At 43.7% G+C, this 26,192-nt stretch overlaps 1 protein-coding gene and 1 long non-coding RNA gene across 3 annotated transcripts in view; both read right to left on the minus strand.

The window, feature by feature from the left end:
* Positions 1-26,192, minus strand: part of JMJD1C (jumonji domain containing 1C) — a 255,790-nt gene that overhangs the window by 131,070 nt on the left and 98,528 nt on the right. The gene's annotated exons all lie outside the window — the stretch shown is intronic.
* On the minus strand, positions 16,580-25,910 carry LOC149859771 (uncharacterized). The gene is made up of 2 exons (XR_016443615.1): positions 19,007-25,910; positions 16,580-17,003 (listed from the first exon to the last, which is right to left on the minus strand). It is a non-coding gene; the product is annotated as an uncharacterized LOC149859771 (long non-coding RNA).

The raw sequence follows: 26,192 nt of genomic DNA on the forward strand, positions 1-26,192 counted from the left end.
TGCAGGCACATGCCTGCAGTGGCTCAGGCTGGAAGCTGAGGGGCACAAGAGCAGCTCTCCTTTGCACAGAACTGAGCTGAGGGGGCATGGCCTGGCCTGGCAGGACACTGATTAGGGTGGGGTTCCCCCCCCCCCCGATAATAGAGCATTTATCAGCAACGTTATCAGCAGGGATTCTGGTTATCCATGATAAAAAATGCAAGTTCTTTGATAAAACCCCCAAAATCTGTGATTAAAATTAAAAGGCCCGCCACAGCCCCGCTGGTGCCCTCTCTACCCCCACAACAGCCCTCCAGCCCTTCTTGTGCTCTTTGCTCCTCACCCACAGCCCCTGCCCCCTTGCCTTGCCAGACAGGGGCCCCAGCTGCCAGGGCTATGGGACCAGGGACCCAGGTCCACAGCTCCCTACCCGCAACAGAAGGCAGCTGCAGCAGGAGCACAGAGACGGCTCCCCTGCTGGTGCTGCTGCTGCCGCCTGCAGCTGACTCGGGCAGGGCTGGGACTGGCTCCTGGCAGCCGTGCACGCTTCCAGGGAGCAAGGGGAATCCGCATCCCTAGATCTGTACAGGGGGCAGGCTGTGGGCTTGAGCGCCTTCCTACTTCCCTCCTGCAGCACCAATGTAGCCCTGCAGGCAAAACCCAGCATGGCCGGGAACAGTGGGGCTGTGCTGGGATCTCCTCACCCCCTGCCACGCTTCCTGTGCCTGTCACTGCTCTGAGTGGTGCAGCCCCGCATGCAGGAGGCGCATCACTGGGGCAGTACAGAACAAGCAGCAGCTAGGAGATCCCCACATGGCTCCTCTGTCCCAGCCGTGCCAGGTCATGTGGAGGAGAACAGGGCGGCAGATCCCTGCTGGCAGATCCTTACTGCCCTGCTGCTTCAGTTTCACCTGCCCCCAGCCGGGCACTCTGGCCGCGAGCAGGGAGATGTGGAGCCAGCCGGACACTCCATGCATTTCCTCAACACCTCCTTGCTCACGGCCAGAGTGCCTAGCCAACTCTACATCTCCCCGCTCATAGCTGGAGTGCCTGGCTGGAGGCATGTGAAACCTAAGAGGCTCTAGCAGCCCTTAAGGGAAGCTGGATGTGGAGGCGCCAGGCACTCTGTGCATTTCCCCAACACCTCCCCGCTCCCTCAGCCCCCAATCAGCTTCCACACCAGCCCCACCCCGCAACCCTTCAGCCCCCGAAAGCTCCACTTCCCAGTTCACAGGCTCTGGGAGGAAAGTGAGCCTGACCTAGGCCTTGCAACTGACTAAAAGCTGCAGGCTCCGCCCTTTCCCCTCTGTCTCCCCCCTCCCCCTTCCCCTCTGGGCAGGACTGGGGCATTCCCACCCTTTTTTGCAAACAGCTCTTGAAGGCTGGAACTCAGCCAGCTTGCAGAGTTCTTTGCAAAAGGGGGAAAATCCATGGGTTTCTCTGCTAAAAGAGAAAATCCGTGTTTTCTCTGATAAAACCAGGAAATCCATGGTTTTCTTCATTTTTCCATGGGAAATGGAAAGCCTGGATCCCTGTTTATCAGCATTTAACACCCCATCAGAAAACAAAGTCTCGCTTATTACAAGCTGTAGCTTTTTCCAAAGGAAGGAATGCAGGGACATTAACATCTGAGCTGTTGATTACCTCCAAAAAGCTATAATAGGACAGTGCCCTATCTACCTTGCACAGCATTACACAGCATATTAGTTAGCATACCACATGCTGGTTACAGTCTGTGCTGTGGGAGAGAGGAAGGAATCTCTGCTTAAGCAACAAGTGGTGAGAGGGGCGGGGACTGGGCACAGGGAAGCCAGCAGACCCTCCTGGGCCCACAAGTCTCTGCCAGAGCTGCAGCCAGGGAACAGAAGGTTGAGGCCAGTTCTGCTGTGGAGCAGAGAGCCTCACCCAGCCCAGAGAGCATGCCAGGATGCCGGGGGGAGGGGGGGAATCTGGTTTATCTTAAACCAGTAAGGGGTCTGGGACAGACATTGCATAAACCAGTTTGAATGTAGTATCAGACTTATCTCAAACCTGTTTCAAACTGGTTTATGTGCACTGAACATCTATTCTGTTACAGGTTTAAACCAGTGTCTGATCACTTAAACCGGTTTGTGTGTAATGTCTGTCCCTAGCCTTATAGAGCTACAATGACGTAAACAGACACAAATACAGAAATACCACTGAGTTGAACATTAGACCTTGCTTAATCTGACCGAGAAAGCAGTCTTCTTTTTCTGCATGCTTCACATGAAGTTTGGTGGGATGACACTGGTCATTATGAAGCCCAAATGGACACATGGTCAGATATTTATACACAAATGGCAGAGACCCAATACAAGGTGTGTTGCTTATTCTACTAAATAGGCTGGTATACAATCTTATCTGTGCCAATAATTTCATCTGTGCTGAAGGAACTCCAAGTACTTCTATCATTATAGATTGTGCAAGTACTAAGCCAGCCAAGGATGTTGAAATCAACCTTCTCCAGCCAGGGCAATAATGTGATGGCAACATGCCAAGACATGATTAAACACAGTTCACTGGGTATTTTGATACTGACATGGGGAAACAGGTAGTTGTGGAAAGAGTTTGAGAATGATCAACTAAGAAAACAACTCACTGAGTTCTGTTATGGGAATAATCTAATGCAAGGGTCAGTCGGAGAATGGGGGGCAGGGGAGGAAGGCAGTAGGAGGGCATGTGGAGTTCAGGTATGAGGTTACAAGGCATTAGGATCCAGCTGCTGGCACCACTTCTTCCTGTCAATGAGCTGCAGCATGGCACAGTAAAAGCCCTCCTCTTCCAGAACCCATGCTGCCCCACTCCAGCTCTGACTCCAGTGCAACAAGGGGCTGAGCTCCCCATGCAGTCCATGCAGCAGTGGAGCACGGTGCAGGGAGAGCTCCCCTCTGCTGGAGCCCCAGGTGATTGACTGTGGTATGGCATAGAAAGAGCCTTTCCCCTGCTGCCAAAACCATGGCTCCAGAGGACAGATCCAAAAGCTCTCTCAGACCAGATCCAGCCCATAGGGCAGTTACCAACCTTTGTTTTAATGTATGAGCATTACTGCATCAGTGCCACACAACTAGAACTTACATATAACTATGCTTCTCAAACTATGCTGATCATATGGTTAACTAAATTTTTCATTAAGAAAGAACTGTGACTAACATGCATATATTCTCTTCCTCAATCTAACAAGCTCATTTACCCCAAACTGAGACTATAAATCACCTGATGTAAGATACTGTGTATTTCAACTCAACACAGACTTTCATATTTACATAACTACATAACAAGGAAGATGTTCATAGTGGTCTCCAAAGACCATTCATTATCAATTATATTTTATTCTACATAAGTCAACTGCTGGAGCGCTTTTCCCTGCTCTCAAAAGCCAACTAATAGCATCATCACTCCTATAATTGTACCAGTCCTGCTGCCTTAGTTTGTTGAAGGATGTATGTGACTGGGACCCCCAACTAATTAAAATAAAATAGTGCAGCAAATCTGATGGCCCTCAGTCCCAAATTTCAAGCAAAGTTGGTTCTCTGGGTAATACATGAGGATTGGCATTGCCTCAGGATCTATTTTTTGGAGCTTGCCTGTTAGAAATGTATGAATTATTACCTGACTAGAATACAGCAAACCCTATTTTAAGAGTGACACATGAGCAGCACTTTCATACCTCATAAGTGGGGATCCGGGTCTTCCATTCACCATGGAAAAAAGTAGTAAAACATGGATTTTTTTCCATTTTAAGGAGAAAAATGCAGGAAATGTTAGGTTTTTCCCTGTAGGCTGGCAGAATTCCAGCCTACAAGGGGCTGGGAAGAGTGGGAGGAGGGCAGCCAGGCATGGGGTGCCACATGCATGTATGCATGCACACATGCACGTGGCAGCCAGGCAGCATGAGAGCAGCTCCCATAGCTCCCCACAGGCAAGTCTAGGGGGCGGGGGGGTAGAGGCCTCCATAGTGAGGGAGGGCAGGAGATGGGCAGGGCCAGTGCTGCAGGCACTGCCCAGCCAGCATGGTGTGTGGGTCCTGAGGTTTGGGGCCCAGGGCAGGAATACGCAGCCACAAGACCTGGATGGGAAGCGGGATGGAACCATGGGCAGCTTGTCTGGGGGGCCAGTGCACACATTCCCAGGGGGTGCATGGGGAGGGAAGTGCCTCTCAGACTTGTGCACAGGGCAGGAGCAGATGAGAGCTGGCCACTGCAGGCTCAGGTCTCCTTACCCTGCTGCCCTCCCTCCAGGGCATCTGTAGCCCAGTGGGTAGGATCCAGAATAGCAGGGCAGAGTGGGACAGGGAAGCTCAGTGTTACCCCTGAGAGCAGTGCACCCTGCCTACCTGGCAGCAGTGGGGTGCAGAACTCCACGCTCCCACCCTCACCGCTGCCAGGAGAGCAGGGGACACCTCCCCATGGTGGTGCAGGGCTCCCAGTGGTAGCACCAAGCCCCCCTGTCCTGACCTCCTCTCCCACAGAGTCCCACCCACTGGGTCACAGAGGCCCCAGAGGGAAAGCAGCAGGACAGAGAGCCCCAAGCCCGCAGCAGCCAACCCATATCCCCCCACCCACAAGTTCTGCTCCAGCCATGCCATGGGGAGGGGGAGCCGGGCTTCACATGCTACTCTACTGCAAGTAACTGCCACATCAGGGCCAGGGGGCTGTGGGTCAAGAGTAAGGGGCACCAGCAGGGCTAGGGAGCCATGGGTTGAGAGTGAGGCAATGGCATGACCAGAACACCAGCATATCAAGGTTGCTCAGCACCACACTAAGCAGTGAGGAAGGACAGCTGCAGCTGGACCTACATCCTGATGAGCAAAGGGGGTAAGGGGAGCTCTGATTTTCCATGATAAAAAGCCCAAAAATCAAACGCCAAAATTTACAGGCATTTAGAACTGATTTTATTATAATGACTGATGCATAGCTAGGTTTCTAAATTGCTTTGAAATTGTAAATATATCAATAAAACATTGTGTTCAACTGATACATACATGAATACATAGTGGCCTTTCATTTTAAGAACATAAAAAACCCATGTAGTCTGGGGTTTTTAATCAAAGAATTTGTTAGTTTTTATTAGAGTATCAACAATTTTTAAACCAGAATCCCTGCTCATAAGGACAAAATGAGAGCGTTCACATCAGACTTGCTACATAATGCAGGCAATAATACTTCCTTGAACTACAGTAATTCTGGACGTAATTCTGACATACTAGAGCAGTAGCTCTCAACCTTTTTAGATTCAAGGCATCCCTTAGAAAATGCTAGCTCTTAGTTTTTACTAATTTTTGACTACAGAAAAATAACAGAGCAATTCTTGTGTTTCAAAGAACTAAGAAAGACCACAACAGTTCTGAATGCTTTGGACAGTATGGATTTCTATTTGAAATCTCTAGGTTTATATTGTGAATCAAGTTTGCACATCTAACAGTGATAATATTGCATGGGTCTCTGTGGCACCCTTAAAAGGATTTCAAGGAATTCTAGTTGAAAATCATTGTACTAGAATATATATAATTTTTAAGAAGGGGGAAAAACCATATTCAATCTTGATTTTAAATTTCCAATGACTTAGAATCCACCACAACCACCCTTAAAATTGTTCCAACATTTAATTAGTACAGTGTTGAAAAATTCTGCCTTCTTTGTCATCTGAATTTGTATAGCATCAGCTTCCAGCAATTGATCTGGGACACAGAATTTCTGGCAGCTTTCATTATAAGGTATATTTTCTATTTTATATAAAATTATTGTGCCCCTTGTCTAAACCCTCTCCAGTTTACCATTAACATCCTTGAATTGTGGACAAAAGAACAGAATACAGGCATACCTCGTTTTATTGCGCTTCGCTTTATTGCGCTTCGCAGATATTCAGTTTTTTTACAAATTGAAGGTTTGTGGCAACCCTGCGTCGAGCAAGTCTATCGGCACCATTTTTCCAACACCATTTGCTCACTTTGCCTTTTTTAGCAATAAAGTATTTTTTAATTAAGGTATGTACTTTGGTTTTTTAGACATACTGCTATTGCACACTTAATAGACTACAGTATAGTGTAAACATAACTTTTATATGCACTGGGAAACCAAAAAAATTTGTGCAACTCGCTTTATTGCAATATTCGCTTTATTGCGGTGGTCTGGAACCAAACCCGCAATATCTCCAAGGTATGCCTGTACAGCATTCCAGTAGCACCAACAGCAGTGCCAACATTCAGAGGTAATAAAACATCCCTTCTAGCACTTGGCATTTCTTTGGGCTACAGTAGTGATCCTGGCATCATTAGCTCATGTTCAGCTAATTATCTACCATAACCCAATTTTTTCAGAGTTACTGTTTCCCAGAATAATCCCTGACCCCATAGGTATGGCCTCCATTCTTTGTTCACAGACATTTAACTTTTCCACATGACCGTATTAAGAAACACATTTTGTTTGATTGCAGCTTAGAGTTCAAAGTAGCTTTGTATCAGGGACTTGTGCTGTTTATTACTTGCTATTCCTTGAATCTTTGTCAGCTGCAAATTTTATCAGTAATGATTTTGTTTTCTTCCAGGTCACTGATACGATTGATGGCAAAATACTTTCCATTCCATCATCCCATGTCATGACTAGGTCCTTGAGACAACTGCAATTTTGTGGACTGCGTGAATACCATGAAATTAACCCCACACTATGATTTTTAAGGGCAACGTTCCAGCCTGCAAGGGGAAACCTCAACTCTTGGAGTGTTCCAGCCTGCAACTGGCTGCTGGGGGCATGGCCAGGACACAACCAGGTGAAGGTAAGTGTATAGGGCAGGGACAGGCAATTATTTTGGGCAGGGGGCCGCTTACTGAGTTTTGGCAACCCATCAAGGGCCACATGACAGGCAGCTCAGGGTAGATTAATATTAATTTTCTAAAATTTTTAGGGACCCTGTGGGCCAGGTAGAATGTCCTGGTGGGCCACATCCGGCCCCTGGACTGCATTTTGCCCACCCCTGGTATAGGGAATAGGGAGGGAAGGGGGTTTGGAGGGCCAGAGCTTGGGGACTGTTGCGGGGGGGGGGAGTGGGGGGGGCGGCGGTGTATGTGTGTTTGCCATAGGCAGTGGAAGGCCAGGGCTAACAGGGCTTAGCCCCCCAAAACTTTTCACAGCAGCCAGTGACAGCAGCACCACAGCACTGTCATGACGCAGCACCTGGCAGCACTCAACATGCAGCCGCTCTTTCAGTGCCGTTTACAGCTGCGTGCATACCGGCTCTGCAACAGGCCCATGGGAAGGAGGGGCGAGGGTCAGGCAGGGCTCAGCCCCCCCCCAAATAGTATTTTCCCCTACTGCTAATGCTGCTTGCTGCACATGGAGCATACATGCGGGTAAAGTATCATTTTTCACAGAACATTCAAAGAACTAACAGGACCCATTTGCCAAGGTCAACAGCAGTTCCATAAATATTCTGTGAAAAATGATACTTTACCCACTCACGTGCTGTAAATTTTCTACAAGAAATCTGTGATTTTCTCAAGACTCTAGTCATGACTATAACATCTGGCTTTTTACCCAAACAAAAAACATCTCTCAAATACATTTCTGAGTCTTCTTTCCATTCTATTATTACCACTTTGGTAAATTACTTTTATAGTATGTACTATGTCCTGGTAAGTACAGGCTCTTAGAAGCTGGATATATGAACACAAATTCATCTACAGCACAAGGACAATAAAAGGCTGATGATAGAAGTCACTAAACTAACCTGCAACTGCAGATTAACCAAACAAGTACTTTTGTGTTTCTGCCGTAGTAAAAACTGTGGAGGACTTCAATCTGAAGGCTGAGAATCTGGACCAATCTAAAGAATTTTAATAGGGATTACACTGCCCAAAAATGTAATAAAGGTCTGGCACTGGTACCAATTCTAGAACTTCTACTTCCAGATGTGATCAGGATCACTCCATGAAGCAATTTATTTGGAAAAGAATTTCTGGAGAAGAATTGGGAGAGGGGTAGGATTTCAGCAAATTCTCAAACTGCCTTTTTGATAAGCAACCAGAGCCCAAGTTGAAAGAAAATAAATATCCTGACATTTCCATAATATTGTAAACAGACAGGAGATTAAATAATTAATTCTAGGGCTATAAGCTGTAATAAATCTGTGTTTTCTTACCCATTCATACATTTTCAAGATTTTTTATAACTGAAGACACCAGAACTGGATCAGTGAAAATACTGTGATTGTAGTCTCCCCATACTGGACACAGGGAGCAGCTGAAAGGTGGCTCTTCCACCTCAGCTTTAGAGTGTGTGGTCCCCCGCTCCCTTGGTCCAACATAGCTCAAGTGTGTTGACCTCAGGGCATATTGAAAAGCATATTATTCCAGCTCTTGAGGTAAAAAAGAGACAGCTGTGAGGCAAGTTTAGGGATGGAAATTGTTTCCATTCTTTATTTTGCCCTGCTACAGAACACAAAAAAGGCCAGATGCAGTATCTGGACCCAGCATCTCTCACCCTGATAAACTAAGCTATAGGACTTTTACCTATGAGAAAAGGGTTTCTGAGAAGACTTAGATACCTGCTCTCTTGCAAAGGATCCTGAACCTATTCCAGGGGGGAGGGTTGGAGGGTAATTATTCCAGCTCAATCAGACTCTGCTCCTCCCAAGATTTCACTCCTTTATCCAGAAGAGGAAAAGTTAAGTGCTCCAAATGTTAAGTGGGCACTAGCTTTTTATATAAAAAGCTCAAACTTTAAAACTCATCTAGAATATTAGTATCATATGGGGAAATAATCACAAACTTCAGGCCATTACAACTTGGCACTTGTAAAAGTTGCTTGCACTGATGAATGCTATAAGCTAGCTGCTAAAATCATCCTGCCAGCAACTGCAAGTTTTTGCTTTCACAATATCTGAGTACTAAAATATGATGCTCTTCATTGCCATTTTCACACACATTAGTGGACACTCAGTGATACGTAAAATATTGAAGACAAATTTAAAAACAGCAAAGCAATCTTAAGGCTGTATCTGGTGCAATCTTTTTTCCAATTATTCGAAACTATAAGTAATTATTGTAATTTTACTACTTTTAGGACTAAGCTTAGAGTAGATGCTGCAATACCCAATTCATCTCCATTCAGCTAGCTAGTAAATACAATATTTCATTCAAGTTACAGTGGTATCAAGACAGAATCTAAACCAAACCTATAGCCCGCAGAGCCATACAAGTCTCAAATGCCACGTGTACATATGTACTGCAATGCAGCACCTATGCTAAACAAACTCTGCATGCTGGCTCTGGAGTTGGTCCAGACTGGGCCATGCCAAAGTCAGCATGCAGAGCTGGCCATGGTGGGGAGCTGCATGCAGCATGCATCCTGTGCAAGCTCTCTAAGCTGCATGCAGCATATATCCTGTGCCAGCTCTTTGTACCACATGCAGCACACACCAGCCCCAAGGCTTGTGCTGCACGTACCACATGGGCTTGTCTGAGTGCTGCATGCAACACAGGGGATACAGGGTGCGAGCTACATGTCGCACCCACACCAGCTGGCTCTGTGTGCTGGCTCTAGCACATATGGGCAGCATGGGATCCAGTCTGGACTGGCCCTGGAGCCAGCACACAGGACTGGTCCTACATGGATACTAGGGCTGTGCGAAGCTTCAGTCACTGATTCAATTCAGCAGAGATTCAGCCCGATTCGGTGGCCAAATCTCTGAATCCGAATTGAATCAGGAGACCCTTTAATCTCTCCAAATTTAATCGGAACCCTCTGAATTGATTTGGAAAGATCCAATGGTTTGGACATAGATACAGCTTTAAATGTTTTTTCTACATACCTCTAGGTACCAGGTGGCTTGTGAACACTAAGGTGGATGGAGCATCCCACAGTGTGCTAGGCCGGGAAGTGGATCAGAAGCACTTCAGCCCACTTCCAGGTCTGCTGGGGAGCACACAGGGGGATGCCTTCCAGCTCTGCGACTGGTGCCTCCTGGGTCGGGGGGGGACGGGACACCCAGGGTCTCCCCGCAGCCAATCACTGAGCCAGGGGGCCCCCCCACGTGCTCAGCAGCGGACCCGGAAGTAGACCAAAAGTATTTCCAGTCCACTTCCGGATCTGCTGGGGAGCACACAGGGGAGCCCCCCTGCGCTCCTGTGGAATGCTCCATCTGCTCCACCATTGCAGCGTTCACAAGCCACGCCTGGTATCTTGAGGTACGTAGAAAAAAACATTTAAAACTGCGTCTATGGTCAAATCACTGATTCTCTGAATCAGCATCAACTCTTCAGATTTGGATTCAGCTGAATCCAACTGGGGACAGTGATTCAAATCAATTAATCAAATCACTGTCCCCGATTCGAGCCAAATCCAAATTGAATATGGCCCATTTCTCACACCCCTAAGAGATACATACCATACGCCCCAGACACTCTACTGCATACCAGCCTGCACAGACTCAGCCTTGGGACCAGAGTGGAGTCAGCGCGTGCTGCATGTGGCATGCAGGGTGGACATGGAGCTTTTGCCATAGCACACAGCACAGACAGCCTATTCTGATCCACCCCACACACCCTCCTTCCAGGTTAGACTAATTTGATAACCCTGATCTAAACAGTACACCATCTTCACTGTTAATTGTAGAATATTTGTGCACCATTTTAAGAAACATTTTTTGTAATCATCTTGCAAACAAATTCTATTAATACATTATATAATCTCCACAGAATTCACCGGGTAAGAGTGACACCAACTATGCCTTATGTCTCACAACTCAGGACAAACTTGAAATTCAAATACTGGATCAGAAGTCCTTCATTAGTTCAATTATAAGCTGACCCTGCACAGAAGCAATATGAAATGTTCAGGTTTAATTATTGCAGGGGGTGGAGGGGGGGGGGCAGGGGCAAAATGGGTTTTTCCTTGAATAAGTTGATAACTACTAATGAAGTCTTTGAACTACAACTGCCACTACAAAATCCCACAGGATATTTAAATTTCCAACAAAAGGACGTAAAAGGTAAAATTTACTAAATATACCAGAATACAAATGGCAGTGATAGAAAGTCTGATTTGGTATTTTTTATTAAATGCACCAAATGCTGCAAGTACAAAAAGTCAAGACCGAAGGCACCTGTTTATCAGACTACCCTGTGTATAAGGTGTGTGCAACTGTTGTGGTTCTTTTGGAGGAAAAATAGGGGAGATATGATCAGTGCAATATAACAGTTTTTAGGATACATGCATGATGCACAAAAATGTGCAAGGAAAAGTTACATTTTACAGTTTTACATAGAAATTTAAGTTATAAGTTTTCCATAAAATAGTGACACCCACTTAACTACCTAATGCAGGGGTGGGCAAAATGTGGTCCGTGGGCTACATACAGCCTACCAGGCCATTCTATCCGGCTTGCAGGGCCCCTAAAAAATTTAGAAAATTAATATTTATCTGCCTCTAGCTGCCTGTCACGTGGCCCTCAATGGCTTGCCAAAACTCAGTAAGCAGCCCTCTGCCTGAAATAATTGCCTACCCCTGACCTAAGGGATAGAATATTTCTTTCAGAACAATTAGAAAGGAGGACCACTATGACCAACAGAAGACAAATGCTTCATTCTGCCAACAATGGATGTAAGGTCTCAGACAGAAGGTCCCATAGAAGTGAAAACTCTGCTATTAACTGTGTTAATGATTCACCTGCTTTGTAAACGAAAAGCCAGATTCACCTGAGGTTAGCTCAGGTCAACCACCATTCTCATGGTAAAACATTAAACACTACAGATGAACACTTTTTCACCAAATCCAAATAAGAAGCACCAAATGTTCCAGCTTTAATGTGCAACATCATCATCTGACTCAATTTAATGCTTTACCGTTCAACTCATTTACAAATTTAATAGGTCAATGTGTTTTTCTAATGCTAGCCCAATTTCATGCATCTATTCCCCTAAGATGATGTTGTACAACCTGAAGTTACAGTTCTTACTTTTACTTTCTTTGAGGCAAAATTGAAATATTAAATAATGTTGTAACAAGTAGTGCAAGTTAATAACATTTATATATTTTCTGTTAAAATAAAACTGAACACAAAACAGACTAAAATTTCGAGGAAGGAAAAAAAAATGGAGAAAAATCTCTCCTCTTTCATTGTATATTCATATATAGTCATTTCTCCATTTATATGGGTCTTTCACATAGCAATGAATGAGAGGAAAAGAAAAACCGCAACTGAAAAAACACAACAGTTGGCAGAGGTATTACAGTTCAATACTTGAAACCAAATCTTTTTCTAAAGCTGATCACTTGTTGACTGTCATCAATTTTTGCAAAACACCCTTGAAGAAGGAAACAGACCAACTTCAGTATTACCTTTTGCTTTTAAAAAAGGCATTAAGATCACATTTACAGCTTTTTGTTGCCTACTCAACTTCCTGGTGTAGACACGGGCTGGAAGATTATTGCTTAGATCAGTGATGCTCAACCTCCTGCTTGCAGGGCTCCCTACGAGTCCAGAAATTGTGCAGTGGGAGAGCTGTGGCAACCTTAATTGCCACTGCTTCCAGAGACTGTCCATGGCCAGATCCAGTGCAAAGATCACTTTCAGAGTATTTTCACAGATAAGTATCCAGCTTTGGCCAGACGCATTCTGTGAATTAATATTAAGGTAAATGTAGTTAAGTCTGGATCTAAAAAAAGTCACATATGTTATAAACATAGTCAGGCAGCAGAAAGGGGCCAACAGTGGAGATGATCCCCAAAGAAGAAAAATCCAGCAAGACTTGACGGGGGCACACTTACTGGCACATTTTAAAAAAAAATGCAGCTGAAGACAGCCCCCTATCGCAGGTACGTAAAAAATTCATAGAGTACGCAGAACTGAAGTGGCCGATGAATGGCCCATGTGTGAGGCCTGCTGCTGTACAGCACACAGGTGGCCAAGAGTGCAGCCCAGCAGCATGGAGAGCAGCCAGGTCCAGCTGGTAAGTCTATTGTAAAGGAACAGGTATGGGGAGGCAGATAGAATCTCCAGTGGTAAGAGAGAGGGGGAGTGCTGGGGGGGGGGAGTGCTGGGGCAGAGGGGGAAGAGATGGTTTCCGCTATGTGCACCCCAAGGAGGGCATGGGGGACATGTGTCCCCAGATCTGCACATGGGGCAAGGGTGGGCTGCTACTGCCAGTTGGGGCTGAGGCAGTGCTGGGCTGTTCCTGGTGGGGATGTTGGGCCAAGCTACTATTGGGGCAGGCGGTGGTAGTGTTGGGGGTGGGGGGGAGGGGTATGGCAAATTCTGGAGTGGCTGCAGCCCCTTCTGTAGCCGCCCTCTCAGCACTGCTGCCCATCCCAGGCACAGCCTGGCCCAGCCCCAGCCCCAGCCCCAGCTTCAAAGAGCCCAGCATAGCCTCAGCCTGCAGCAGCAGCCCACCCCACGTGCAGATCCAGGGGCACCCCCTCCCACGGTGCATGCAGCAGCTGGAGCTGCCTCCCACACACAAACTGCTCGCAGCTCCATCCCACGTTCCACCCAAGCTGTGCAGCACCTGCCCCAGCCCCACTCCCTCCCTCAACGTGGGGGCCTCAATCTGGCCCCCCCGCTTAAAAACAAGAAAAAAATATAAAGGGATACATGAGCTGAAACTCTGAGACAGAACGGATACACTTGTTGAAAATCCCTGTACTGGAGGAGCAGATATAACAATACACAGCTTCACGTTAGTTTAAGTCAGTTGACTCTGGGGACATTCACTCCTCAGAAAATGAGTAATAACTGCAAATCACTATAAATTACACTAGCTTACTCTGTGTCTGCTTCCCAATCAACTTTATCTCAAGGTAGAAGTTTGGCCAATGCAGATTGTCCATATCATGATAGGGGCTATTACAGACAGTAAGCTTGATAGAGCTAGTCATATCACTACTCCTTGCCACAGAGCAACTTTACTATGAATTAAAATCGGAGGTAAATAACACCATTGGAATCTAGTTATATGCCCCCCCTCTCCCACCCAACAAGTCAAGATGGGCAACGACTTTCAAAAGAGAAGGTTTATCAGAATGACCTTTGAAACGTGCAAGAGCACTACTAGGAAGGGTTTTACTTTTTCTGTGGATCCTATCAGAAATTAGCACAGAGGACAAAGAGAAAGGTACAAGGAATTATTTATTATCCACACACCCTAAAAACCCACTTGTGAAGCTATGAACATCACTCAGAAAAGGAATGTAGGAGTCCAAGACAGTCTTTTGTTACATTATGTTATCCTATTTTGATTTATATTCTAGCATAACTGAAATCTTGCAACGTCTGCTAGCATAAGTGGTTTCTGCTTGGGGATGGTAAACCTTTAAATCATTCAATTTTAAATACTTTTCCCAAATACAGAACACTGCCCGTACAGAATGACACAACAGGACCAAAGACGTGGTAAAAGAGAAATGATTAATGCTATTCTAGAAATATACAACTGATATGAGTAGCCAAAGACACTTTTCACATCAGCTCATTTCCTTGCTTGGTCCATCAAAGCTAATGCTAATTAACCTAACAGTCACTCCTTTCCAGTGCTTCTGGAGAGGTTCCTTGAATAGTTGCAAGGAAAACAGGAGTAAGTGGGGGAGATTACGGGCATTATGACCAATTGTATTAACTCTTGAAGAGTATCTGGATAAAGGATTTCTTTACCTTTTGCAGAAAACATCTAAAACTATTTTAATTAAGCCTCTTTAAAACTGAAATACATGAGTCCATTTCAGAGACATGGCCTATATGCCAGATCAGTTCACAAGATACCTTCATCCACCTTGCAACTCATTGCAGTCTTTACTAGAATCAGGTCTGCAGCTCCACAATCATCAAAAAAGCCAAAAGGGAGAGACGCGGAGGCTGAGGAGACAAGGGAGCTTATGTTCAACTGCATAGCCAAATTAATACATTTTTCTTGTCCCTCTGGAGTAGCAGCGATTTATGAGCTTCTGTCACCTTATCACTGAGCTCTGTAGCCTAAAGTAGTAGAGCTGCTTTCCAACATCTACTACACAACTCATGAAGACCGACTTCATTCTCTCTTGGATCCCACAGTGCCACAGCTCAGTGGTGTTGAGAGCAGGACTGCAGAGATGAGTTGCCCCATCAACTTACCTTTCTTTCTTGATTTTTACCAGCATCAAACCCCAATGCACCAGGCTTGGAGAACTAGTTATTTCTCTACTCCCATCCCCACCCATCAGCAGCTCAGCCCATGCTGTCACTTCTGTTGCTGAGTTTAGCACCACCCAGGTCAGGAGGAACCAGCTTGTTCATCTCTCTCTTCTGGTATCAACCCCTCTGAAGGAGCACTGCCACTGCAAGATAAAAAATTCTTACAGATAGACTTCCCCCCTCTACCTACAAGTCAAAAAAGTTACTAAGTATGCAGAGGCTATTCAGCATTACCCAATAACACCTAGAGACAGGTTTCAGTCATTGAACGAGGAGTTGACAGTCCACCTGGTTTTGTATCCAGGACTGAGGAAGATGGCTTCCTATCAGAATATACCAGCAGAAAATAGGCTTTGCAGAGGACAACTACTTTGTCTGGGCCCCCCCATGACTAACTTACACTGGCCCAAGCCCAGACACAGCCTGAGAGCTAAAGAGTATGTCAAGGATTGAGCCTAGAAGGGCTAGAAGAGTTCAGATTTTTTCATGTTTATTTTGGACTCTAAATACCCTGTAAGTGATAGAACTTTTATGTGAAGTAGCCTTAGGGTAAAATCACTTCAACCTGGAAGGTGTTGCCTGGAAGATGCATGAATGCCTGAAGCATTTTACCTTAGGGAAAAGGCTGTGGCTGGTATGCATAAAGTTGAATGTAAGCTACTTATGGAACTAATCAGAAGAACCATACAAGGGTAACAATGAGAGAGGTTACAGCACAAACTTTATCTGGAGTAAGTGCATAGTGATCTAATGGGTATCTATGGAGCACTGTCCTGATGTGGAGCTCTATGCACTCGAGGACTTTTCTTTCATTGTGTGGAGGATCAAGCAGCTTCATTCACACACCACCACATTTCAATCTGGGACATGATTGTATTGCAAAACTGGTGTGATCACTAGAAACTGCAAAATTTTAGTATGACATGACAGACTTACACTAGAAAATTCTAGCCTAATCATTAGCATGTACATATAGATTTACAGCAGAATGAATTTCTCAATTTTAAAATGCTTTGAGCAGCATTAAAAGGGTGGTGTATTTATAGCTGGAAATGTACCTTTGTGAAACAAGTTTTTTTTTTTTTGCAAAAATAATCTTTATTGAAAAATAATGCAAATAAAAATTTAAGTAAACAGAACTATTTAAGATTGCTGATATTCACCAACACCATAAAACAAGGGAAGCTTTAGAACAAACAATGCTGTGGTATATATTCTATGGAGAGTTAAAGGGTTAACAGCACATCCATGAGCTGTCATGCTAACAGCTGAGCATGCATCCATTTTTCTTCTTGGCTGTTGTCCCTTGATGTGTTAAATGCCTTGGGGGAAAGCCCTCATTTGGGTTTAGGTAGCCAATAATTGGTTGCCACAATTTGCTCTTCTTGCTTTGCTGGGGCATGTGGGGGCTGGGGGGGGGTGGGAGGTTTGCCATTAGAAGGCTCTGCAGAGAGACCTGTTACTCTCAGTAAACAATGTTCTCCAACTCTGAAATACCAAGGCTGCTGTGCTCTTTGGAAAAGTTCCAGTGGCATGCCCTCCAGAAAAACAATGCGTCACCTCCAAGACTTGCTTCTGCACATATGCATCCTTTTCCATAATATTTTAAAGTCAAATCAGTGATCCAGGTCACTGCAAGGTTCTGTTGAGTCAACTCTGTTTAGCTGCATCTTTCTCCTTTCCTTCCCAAGTCTGGTATTTGGTTGCCTTTGATCTCTTCAGAGGGGCTGGCTGCTCTCTGAACTGTCTTGCTCATCCAGTGTTTCTTTTCCCCACCCCTGAGAACATGGGTGTTAGGCCCTGGATAATGGTTTCACCCAAGAGCCCCAGTGCTTCAGGTGCAGGAACTGTAGGAGTGGAGAAAAATTAACAAGCAGTTATTATTTTTTGTTCAGGCTGTATGGCAGCCACAGCATACTTCTTTAAATCAAATTTGAAATGCCATCCTCACTTCCTTTCCAGTCTTGGGATACCATGAAGATTATAAGCCTTGTTTCATGTTATTTCACCCATGCTTAGAAACTTTGTTACAATTAATGTTATTCTTCTGTGGTCTGAGGAACAGCAAGGTCTAGTGATTTGCTGTTACTCCATGTGATACAGTGGTACTCAGGGAAACAAACAGAAGCAGAAATTCAGGGAAGTGGTTCGGTGCAAGAAGGCTGGTTAGTAATTACAACTCCCTGCAGGTGGTCCTTTATTCGGAAGATGCTATGCTGACCTAGGTACCATATTTTACACTGTATAGGTTGACACAGTGTACAAGTTTCCTCCATATTTGTGTGCAAAAAAGTTAGGATTTTTGTAGATCTATTGTATAAGTCAACCTTGCCTCAGTGTGTGAGGCACTGGAAGCCTGGGCAGGCTTGTGGGAGAGGTGGCATGCTGGTGGGTTCCCAGAACATCAGATCAGGCTCCTGAAGCTCAGGCAGCCCATGGCCTGCTCGTAGCCCACTTGGCTGGTCCTGGGGGTGCCGCCACTGCAGAGGAAAAGACCGTGCCCCCCCCAGTTCAGGGACTGCCCAGGCAGCCAGCAGCTCAGCCCCCGACCACAGGGCAGGCAGGGAGGATTTGCCAAAAGCAGAATCAGGCCCTTGCTACTTCTGCTTTCATCAGGCCCTGCCTGACACCTCTAGCCCCCCCCAGCCCAAACACTCTGTGCTTCCCAGACAGCACCAAATGAACTGCCAGCTGCAGAAGCCTGCTTTCAAGCAGACGTGGCGAAGGGCCCAATCCTTCCCGTTGTGGAGCCTCCCCGCCTGGCCTGGGGCTGGGGGTGGGGTGAGCTACTGGCAAGCTGAGCAGCCCCTGAGCTGCACGGGGGTCTGGTCTTCCCTTTGTGGCAGTGGTACCCCCCAGGGCCAGCCAGGCAGGATGCCAGTGGGCTGGGTACTGCCCCAGCTCACACGGAGCAACCAGGAGTCCAGGCAGCACCACTTGCAAGGGATGCTACATGGTTGAATCTCAGGATTTAAAAATTTGGCTTCAAAACTCAACTTACACACTGTGAAATGCAGTAACTGGGAAGAAAAGAAGGGACTTGTTTAAAAACAAAAAAGCAGAAGGGCAAACTCACATGTTATGTAGTGATATTCATTACTTGAATGTCTCCCAAAGTGCCACAGAACTAGAAGACCTTACAACATATGTAAGAATGAATAAAGTTGCTGGGCCACACAACATGCGTCAAAAACAGAATATCTTTGTTTTAAATTTTAATTGATTTCCCCAGAAGATATACAGAAAGTGCATAACAAAACATAGTTCCAAAATAATTGTTCAGAAACTCTGTGGTCAATGAATTGCTAAAATGTGAAATCTCTCACTATGCTAAAATATCTATAACTACCTATAAAATATCTATAACTAATCTTTAATTCATAAAAAGGCAATTATCAAAGGTGAACTAGTTTTGCTAGGATTTTTTAAATGAAAGTTGCATTTCAAGAAACATTTTTTTTTATAAGCTTTTATTATTTGTGTTTCTATAATGGAAGGAAGTGGGCATTTAAAGAATATGACCAGAGCAGGGGATTTCACATTAGTCACCTGGGACAAGGAAAGAGATGAGAAGAAGAATTTAAAGTAAATGCCGCCTTGGCCAGGGACAGCAAACTCTATTCTTAGGACAGCAATATACTTTACAGACAAATACTACCACCCCCTCCCCTCCCCAGTATGTGGAACCAAATGTTCTCCATGTGGGGCTGGAGGACTACAGAGCTAAAAGCTTGAAGACTCCTAAGTTTATTTCTGACCAAATGGTTGCACAGGTTCTAGAGCATACCCTAACTGCATTTCATAATTTGTATTACAACTAAAACATCAATATAGAATAAAAGATACTTACTAGTTGATGTTTCATCTCCAGGGCTGTACAGATGTTCAGTGGGTGGCTTTAGGGTCTCCGTCTCATATCCTTTTATAAGGAAGAGAGCCTGGTTCCTCAGGTTTCTAGGTGGCCAGAAGGTCCACTGTCTCTTTAATTGCTTCTAGCATGTTCACCATAAATCAGGTTCAAGTGTCCAGGATAAAGTAGCGTCCAGTTCCACTCTTCACCATAAGGAGTGACAGAACATGTTTGATGATCTTTTTGTACTTGGCTTTCTTATATACCTGAGGTCCTTGCTTTTGTTGGAGTACAAGTCACCCTTGTTGGCCATTTGTCTAGTGATGGTTTCACTTGCCCATTTATTGCAGGGATTCCCCTCTCCCCAGAGACCCAGGATCTCTGAATGAGGTGTGGTATAGCATGGCTTTAAAAGTTCTATACTGCTAAGGTCTGCTACTGCAGATGGACTAACTGCAAAGGGACCAAATCTCGCCTGTGCAATACACATAAACAGAAAGTGACATCCAGCAAATGGAATCCTAAAGTAATGAGGGGAGGGGGCACAAGTAAACAGACAGGCTGATTTTGGTGACAGGGTCATGCAAAGCAGCTTGCAATAGAAGCTGGAGGACTGCCACTATTGGTATAAAAATCAGTCCATACTAACTCAATTTGCAATTAACTTAATCCACCTTCAAAGTGAATTAGAAAATTTGTAGATAATTGGCCAATTTAATTTGCAATACAAACTGTATAATGTGGATAGAAGTCATTTTAATTTGGAAAAATGAAAAAAAGTGAAAAAAATTCTCCTTTGAATAAAATTAAACATTCTGTTTGTTTTCTGACTTCAGAATATCTATCCTGACAGAATATTAAGGCCCATGGATTTCTTCTGAACTATGCGAATCAGCTCTTACAGAATGTTCTATATTCTTTATTTCCTGAATACTTGAACTCTAATTCATTTACAGCCAAACCTGAAAAGCAATATTACTTTACTTCTATGTATACTTCCAAGCTCTCAGCATTTCACAAAACAGCATCTAGTAAAAAAAATATTAAACCAACACATTAACATCTAACTAATTCTCCATCCCACATAGTTTAAATGTTCAAAACTGTTACTTCTTTTTAAAAATGCTTCAAGTTCAAAATTATACTAACAGATAACTCAGCACAGAACACATTATATAATTCAATCTTTTGGTGACAAAGAATGGTAGCACTACCTATTACTAAGCTTGTCCAACACTTCCTGTAAGTCCTCATTTTTAATTGCTTACAAGAACTTTGCCAAAAAACTGTTTGGGCATAACTTTTCCTTATTGGATATCTACCTTGAGCTACACAGAAAAAAATTCAGCTATAAGTAGTTTGTCATTTCCAAGAATGAGATCAGAGGAAAAAAATGTATTATGCCCATATTAAATTCTGGCAATCCTTTCTTTTAAAGGCCCCATTTTTTTCTTTAAAGATTTAGCACTACCACACTTTGGAGACATGGAATTTGGTAGGGGTTGGTCTTCCTTGCAGAGTTGTACCTTTTGCAATCTTTTTGAAAATAAAAATAAAACAAAACAAAAATAAAACAACCCCCCTGCCATAAACAAAGTTATAAACCTCTAGAAAAATATAAATCAGATTTGTGCTTACTCAAAGACTTGAAGTTTTGCTGTTAAATTCCCTGTGTGTGTTTATTCTAGACTTGTAATTCTTGAGTCTGGGGCCAAGTAAGACTTCCCTACAACTGAGCTTTTGGGTAGTCATGGGCTGTTTGGTTAGGCACCTGATTGGAAAACTGGGAAACTTCCAAGAAGCACGGAAGAGGCTGCAGATGAGACAACAGCCAAACCACTGCAAGTTGTGGGGGAAGTATGGATTAAGGAGAAGACAGAAAATGGGACTGTCAGCTGGAGGCAGACTGGCTAAGTAACTCCACGAGATAACTGGGGCTGAGAAACAATAGGTAAATGAAAAGATGGAGGTGGAAGTTAAAGTATCTTGGACTGAGATCCAGGAGAAGTGGATCTCACTTGTCAAAGACAGACCCTGATAAGGAGCCAAGCGAGCAAAAGGGAGAAGCATACTAGATGACGAGCCCAGGAAATAAGAACTGAAGGCTTCATCAGGGTAGGTGGGGAGTAGGGGAAAGGAAAAAGAAAAAAAAGCAAAAATAAGTTGGATGAGTAGCTGAGGATTAGGATTGGCTGGGTGAAGAAACAACAACAAGAAATAAAAGGAAAGTAGGATTTAGTGGATAATGTTATCAGGACTGGAATGAGAAGTCTGAGGAATTGAGATGGATGGGGTAAATGACAGTAACAGAAGAGTGACAGATTGAAGTGGATTGGTAGAAGACTGTATCCAGCAGTGCATACTAACCTTCAGACCTGGGAATGGAACCCAAGATTCCCGGAGCTCATCTTTCCTCTGTTGTCAGCAAATACCTGTGAAAAGGCAAAAAATGCCCATCTTCCTCCAGTGTTGGTCTGATCTCTACTAGTGGAACTGGTAAACTTTTTCCACTATGAATTCCTCCTTCAGTTCTGCTATCCTTCCCAACTAAACTACTTCTCCAACTTAGCTGAATTCTTATTGCTCAATCCCAACTACATTTTCACCACATTAAACTCACCCAAAACCCTTTTCTCCTCTTGATGCCACCTCATTCTTTCAGAATCTCACTACTTTCTGCCAAGAGAAATTTGGATTGGGGGATACTGGTGGTGGTGGGGGAGTAATATGAGAGAGGAGGTAAAAATCTCTCTCCCCTTCCCACCTCTAGTCAGAGGCATCAAAAAGCTTGTCTGTTCTCCCCTTCAACCTTTTTAATTTTCCCAGTGACCACAGATCTCTCTCTCTCTTTTTTCCAACTAGTACATTTCTTACTTTCTCTTGGCTCTTTCCTTAGTGCACCTGGAAGTGAAGCTTTGCCCTACCCACCTGAAAAATCACACTTGACCATATTTGGCTTTTGACTTGTAACCACCTTCCATCATTCTTGTATTTCCAAGATAACTATATATTCCATCCACAACAGTTGTCTGAAATTCCTTTCTTCTGTTTTGATTCTAGAGTCTCAATCCAGCTTCCATACCTGGCCTTCTACTAAAACTGTAGTTTAATGACCTCTTCTTAACAGAAACAAAAAACAGTACTCAGTCCTCATTCTGTCAGCCACCATTCAACACAATTAATTATGTTGCTGCTTAAAATCTTGTCCTTCCTAAGCTTCCATGACATTGTTATCTCCTAGTGGTTGCTTGACTTCTCCATTTGATCCATCACAACATCTTCCATATCTCCCCTCCAAATTTCTCTGATGATTCAAGTGCTTTTCTTCCTTTCATTTCCCCACTCCCCCCCACACCTTATATCCAAGTAATTTAATCTGCAAATACAAGTTCAATTACTATTTCTATGCTGACAAACCGTAGCTCTACTTCCTTCTGTTTAACATAAAATCTTAGTCCATCTAACTTCTCACAGATGTCTACTCATCACCTCCAACAAAACACAGCTGTGACCAAACACTTAATTTGTCATCCCTCTCACCCACCCACCTCCCTACCACTCAATACCATCAACTAAGCATCACCTTTAACTCTTACCTCCAATGTCTCCACATCTAAACTGTCTGAAGCTGCAGTCTTTCATCTTAATATCTTTAACATACAATGGTACTTATCAATTCACACACAGCTTCATCTTTCATCTTGCAACTCAATTACCACAACTTCTTTTCCTGCAACCCAGACAAATGCAATCTTCATCATACATATTCACAATATATTGCTAGAGAGAACATTTGCCTAACTTCTAAGACCAGTTCACTCTTTAGAATTCTTCCATTAGCTCTTCATTTCCTATTGCATCGATTATAAGCTGCTTCACTTAACTTCAAGGCCCTTCATAGCCAGCTTCCGTTCTACCTATCCACCTGTATTATACAGTAATCAACTCTTGCCTCCGTCTACCACTTATTACATTTTTGAATATGCACTTTTACACTTGTCACACTCCCCTTCAGAATCTACAGAGTTGCTTCATTATCCTCTTTTTACCTGATACAAAAGACTGGTGTGCTAGCACCATTGCCTGTCATGCTGATCAACACTCTCAATGTTACCATGTGCTTTTCTCATTTGCCTGTCTCCACTGAGGGTCTTTTATATCATACTTAAATTATAAGCTCTCTCATGTAGAGACTTTTTATTTTCTGTTTGCTTATTTAGCACAATGGGTTCCTGGTTCATGTTCAGAACTTAAGTGCTATAGTAACACAAATGATTTAATAGTAATAATTTATTGTTATCAGTTACTGCTGATAACCTTGCCGACAACTCACTGAGTAAGAATGATGCCACATGACAGAATGTATTTTCAATGCTTAAAAAACAAAACAAAAACACACCTTAGGAACCTACACAAAATAATCTCAAAAAAGTTAAGGTTGCAAAGTAAAGCACAAACTGTTTAGAAGTGATAGAATCAAGGCTACTTACATACCCTTTTTTTAAAGTAGTAAAACTATTTATGGGCTAGATGCTGGAAAAAAAACCTCTCACTCCTATGAGCAATTATAGAAAAGGCAACATAAGTACTTGTGCGAATAATGGCTATTTCCCTTTGAAAGTGTTTTCTGATTCTTCCATGCACAGACTGGGCAATATTCTGGGAATCAATGAGGGCTATGTAGTGAATGAAGGAGCCCTGCCTCATTTACTACAAAAGTTGGAAGTTATTTACTGAATGAGATGGTCTTGTGATGAAATATATGAATCCTACCCTGGATAGAGTCTATGCTTACTTTTGCTAAGCGGTCTCCATCCGATAATAGGTTGGCCGCTAAGGGTTCATTCCTCATTTTCTGGGAGCCTGATTTGATCTCCTGCATTTTGATTTACGGAAGCACTGAGCATTCACACCTGCAACTGAAGTTAACAGAACTTGTTTTGAACCTATTAATTACATATCACGTTCTGTATGTTCACAAATGGACTATTAAAAAATAAAAGAAATCATTGACTAAGTATGCTTCAGAGAACCCTCAACTGTGAAATGAAGCTAGAATCCACATTTCTTAGGGGTGTTATGAAAATAAATTCCCTAGTACTTGTAAAATACTCAGATACTACAGTGTGGAGTGTGAGGAAATGAATAATTCCATCTTCAGAGCTAGGGTTCAGTGGTGTGCAGCAAATAAGGAATAAGGCCATACTGATTAAGAGTAAATAAACAAGATGATGAATCTAATACAAATAGGACAGGGTCTTAAAGGAAATGCATACAATGTTTTTAAAGATTATACAATAATGCACAAGCCTGTAGGGAACTAAACTAAAATTGTACAGGAAGTCTTGCTTCTGGTATTTAACATTAGGGTATTTAACTCTGCAGTGTTTTAAATGTATGAGAGAAAGTGACTCAGAAAAAAGCTGCACTTATAACTAATTTGGTCATTCAGACATAGCACTGAATGTAGCAATCCTGATCAGAGTTTTATTTACAGAAGGACTGACATTCCTTTATTTATAAAAATTTCACTCTCATCTTCTCACTGTTTTCCCAATCCTAACTTTACTGTCTTGTCTGCATTAAGATATGGTCAGCAGGCCCTACTTTGGTCTTATGTCAGGCTTCTGTTCTACTGCATAAGGGTGTTGACAAGTTATCAAAAGAGGAAGCTAAGTATATAAGCAAAATGAACATTTTTCTTGACCCAATGTCCACAAACATTCTGCTGGATGTTTCCCTTCTCACTCCTGACTTAAGGCTAGGTGATTACAGGCCACAAGTTCTTTTCCTTCAAAGCTATGCAAGTGACAGACAAAAAGTTTTTGTTTGTAATGGTGGCACTCAATCTAAATTTATAAATTTCTCTAACATTTACAAAGTCCTTCAAATCTGGATTTAAAAAGGGTCTGAATAGAAGATCTGGCCCATTTAGTGAACTCTTTAGAACAGTGCTGACCAACCCACAGCACATGCATCACAAGTGGCCCATACAGCCTCTACGGAATGGGGATTGGAGTGATACTCAAGGAGCAAGTGGGGCTTAGCTTGTGGTATGCATGCCAGAAAGAGTAGCACCCACTGTTTTAGTTCCTTAACCAGAATTATTATTGGAGAGGCACTCTTTCCTAGTATCATGGGTGAAAAGGTGTGCTATGAAGAACAAAAAGTTTGTCCCCTAAACCTCTTCCTTAACTCACCCAGTATCTTAAACATTCTCATTAACATAATTTATATTACTCTTATATCAGCATGCAAGACCATGCTATTGCTGCACCTCACTACAATATAGCAGGGGAGCAGGTAGTAGTAGCCTGCTTAGCTTGAGCAAATGGCAACCTTGGGATAGGCTGCAGACACACTTGCCATTGGTACATAACAACAATGGATTAAAACAAGTCATTATATCACCCACTGCATGAAGCAGTCGCTCCCAACAAGCCTGAGTCTGGGACTGAATTCTAAGCATCTGTTCCCTTCAGGATCAGGTCTGCATACATGATGAAGGAAATCACTATGAATGTTTCCATCTCACCCTCAAATCAAAGGCACAATTCAAAGAGAAATAGCCTTGTAAAGTCCCATAAAAGGACAGGGAAGCTCCTTAAAGTACTTGGGATAGAATGAAAGCAAAATACTCCATTTACTCCAATATTAAGTTGACACCCTGATAATTAGATTCTATATATAAAAATTTATAATTTTTATAATTTTCCAGTATAGAATCCAGTTATTGGAGGGTTTTCTTAAATTTGTGCCCCCACCCCTCACTACTACAACAGGGAAAGTGGGAAGGGAGGGTCATAAGGCTTGTGGAGGGATCAGATGGCCTCCTTGCCCTCTGCCCCCCTACTTCTTCCCCTTGCAGCCTTTCTGTCTGCCCTGCCACTGGCACCCCCTACTCCCTAGCTCCCCATAGCCTCTGCCCCTTCCCCGAAAATTTCTGCCCTTTTCCCCCACACCCCAGTCTTTGCCTCTTCCCCTCCCCACCCCTTGTTGTCAAAAGTTGCTCAGGCTCTGTTCCCTCCTGGAACATAGCACTACAGCATGTAGAAGTGCAGTCCCTGCTGGCCACGCAGCAGTATCAGTGCTGCTGACTGGCCAGGCATGGGACACCACTTCCACAAGCTCCATGGCCCAAGCTGCAGCTAAGGGGCATCTGACAGTAAGGGGGAAGGGGCACAAG

Source organism: Crocodylus siamensis, chromosome 7 (assembly GCF_052110815.1).
Source record: "Crocodylus siamensis isolate JL-2025a chromosome 7, ASM5211081v1, whole genome shotgun sequence".
In the NCBI taxonomy this organism is placed as follows: Eukaryota; Metazoa; Chordata; order Crocodylia; family Crocodylidae; genus Crocodylus; species Crocodylus siamensis.